The following is a 2500-nucleotide window of genomic DNA, read 5'->3' as shown; positions in this document are numbered from 1 at the left end:
GCGCCCAGGTCCTTCCGTCCGCGGCCGGTTGACCGGGCCGCCGGGGGCAGCCGTTAGGCCGGGCCTCCCCGTCTGCCCCCCACCGCCCCCGCTCGGTCCCCTCGCGGGCGCTGCCGTGCGCTCGTTTCGCCCCAGGGCAACGGAGCCCCCCCCCGGTAGACCTGGCCTCCGAAGCCGGGGAGCCCAGGACTGCCGAAGGCTTCCTCGGGCGAGCCGGATGACCTGGCCTCCCGGGCGCCCGAGGCTCGGCAGGCCGCGCGACCCGTCGTCCGCCCCGTAGCGGAACCTTCCTGCCGCAGCGGAGGAGGTCCACTTCGGGCCCCTCGAGGCCAAGGGGGTTGGGGGTGGGGTCCGGTAGACCTGGGCTCGGGGGGCCGGGGCGCCGAGGTCTCCCGGTCGCGGGTGACCGTCAGGGCCCCGGTCGCGGGACACCCGGCGAGCCGGGCGCCCAGCCCTAGAGCTTCGGCGGCAGGCCCGGGGCGTACAGACGCCCTGTCCTCACCCCTCCTGAACACGACTCCCCTCTCCTCTCCCCCCCCCCACCCCCGGGCCCCGGGCAGACCTGGGCTTCCCCGTCCTCGGAGACCAGGCCGACCGGCCCACGCCCCGGCAGGGGTGGATGACGGAGCCCGCGAAAGCGGCAGGCGGCCAGGTCCACCCGACGGTCCGTGGGGGGGGGGGGGCAGGCACGCCACCATGGCAGGCACGCAGCAAAAAAACGCAACCTCACCTTCACCGCCACCCCCCACAACGCCCAAACCGCGGTCCAGGCCTCCTCCTCCTCCTCCTCCTCCTCCTCCTCCATCGGTAGTGGCCAAGGGGTCCAGGTCTACCGGCCACCGCCGGGCCGGTAGAGGGCAGACCGGCAGACCTGGGCCCCTTGGAACCCCTTGCAGCCTGGGGACCCCGCGCCGGAGCCCGGGTCCGCCGTCCGGCCGCGCCCGCGGCGAACGGTTCCCACGGCCTGCCCCTCCGGCCCGCCCCCCCCCCGCCCGGTAGACCTGGCCTCCCAGCCCGGCCTCCCCCACCCTCCCCGCCCCCCACCGCCCGCCACGCGCGCAGGAGTCCTGATCTACCTCCCGTGCCCCGGCAACCCCACCCCCTGCTCTCCCTCACCGGGCCGTTAGTCCTGGCCTACCCCGGGGAGCCGTGTCCAGGTCCACCTCCCGTTCCTCCGCCCAACGGTGCCGTGGGGGGCGGGGGACACGTCCCCTGGGCGTGGCGCGGTCCTGCCACCTGTGCGTGTGCGTGTGCGGGCGGGGGGCTGTCCGGTAGACCTGGCCGGGTCTCCCGACGGAGGCCTTGGGCGAGCCGGATGACCTGGCCTCCCGGGCGCCCGTGTTTCGGCAGGCCGGGCGACACGCCCTCCGCCTTGACGGAGCCCCTTCCTGCCTCAGCGGAGGAGGTCCGGGTTGGCGCCAAGCGGGTGGGCGGCCGGGCGGCCGGTAGACCTGGACAGGGCGCCCAAGCCTACCGGGCGCGGTTGCACCGTTCCGACCCGCCGGCCCTCCCCCCGTGCCGGTAGAACGGGCCTTCCAGCCTGGGCTTCCACCGCCCCCGCTCCCGCGCAGGAGTCCTGGTCTACCGTCCGCACCCCGGACACCCCCACCCCCCCCCAACCCTCCCCGCTCCACCTCACCGTTGCGTCAGACCCGGCCTTCCCCGGGGAGCCGCGTCCAGGTCCACCGCCCTTTCCTCCGCCTGCCCGCGATATACGGGGCCGGGGGTGGGTGGGGCGCGGCGGACAGCTCTCTCGTGCGTGGGGCGGGCCTGCCTCCCCACCCTTCGCCGGACCGGTAGACCTGGACGCCCGCGCCAGGGGAAGGGCCCGATGGACCGGGGCGGCGGGCGTGCGGGCCTACCTTTCCTCCCCCCGGAAGGGCAGAAACGGCCTGCCCGCACCCGCCGTTCCGGGCTCCTTCGCCGCGGCGGTAGACCTGCCCGAACGGCCACGGGTGGGGGGGGGTGGGTAGGCGGGGGTGCCCGCGGCGGAGTCCTGGTCTTCCGCCCGCGCCCCGGCAAAGGGTGGCCCAGGTCTACCCGTCCGCCCCTCTGGCTCGGGGAGGACGGGTAGACCTGGACGCCGGCGCCGCGGCCGGGCCCCCGAGTCCCCGGCGGCCTCCAGGTCTACCGCGTGACACGGGCGGCAATTGGTAGACCTTGACTCTCCGGAAGCCCTTGAGGGAGCGGATTCGGAGGCCCAGGCCGGGGGGCGGTTCCGGAGACCCGGACGGAATCCCGGCCTCGCCCCGGTCAAACTCGACGTCCGGAAGTCGGCCTCCCCGGCTCGGGCACGCTCGCGGAGATTTCTAGGCACTCGCTTTTCAGAACGCATCAGAGAATCTCCGGAGCCTCCGGCCGGGGCGAGACCGCTCTCGCGGCCGCCTTCCCTGCCTCCCTGCCGGCGGGCGCCTCCGCCGGGGATCCGGGCGCGGGCCCGGTCCTCCTTTTTTCTCCTTCCACGATCGATGAGGTCCACGGGGCCGCGTCGGGGAGGACC

Source organism: Eublepharis macularius, chromosome 1, assembly GCF_028583425.1.
Source record: "Eublepharis macularius isolate TG4126 chromosome 1, MPM_Emac_v1.0, whole genome shotgun sequence".
NCBI lineage: Eukaryota > Metazoa > Chordata > Lepidosauria > Squamata > Eublepharidae > Eublepharis > Eublepharis macularius.
Note: the sequence above shows the minus strand (reverse complement) of the source record.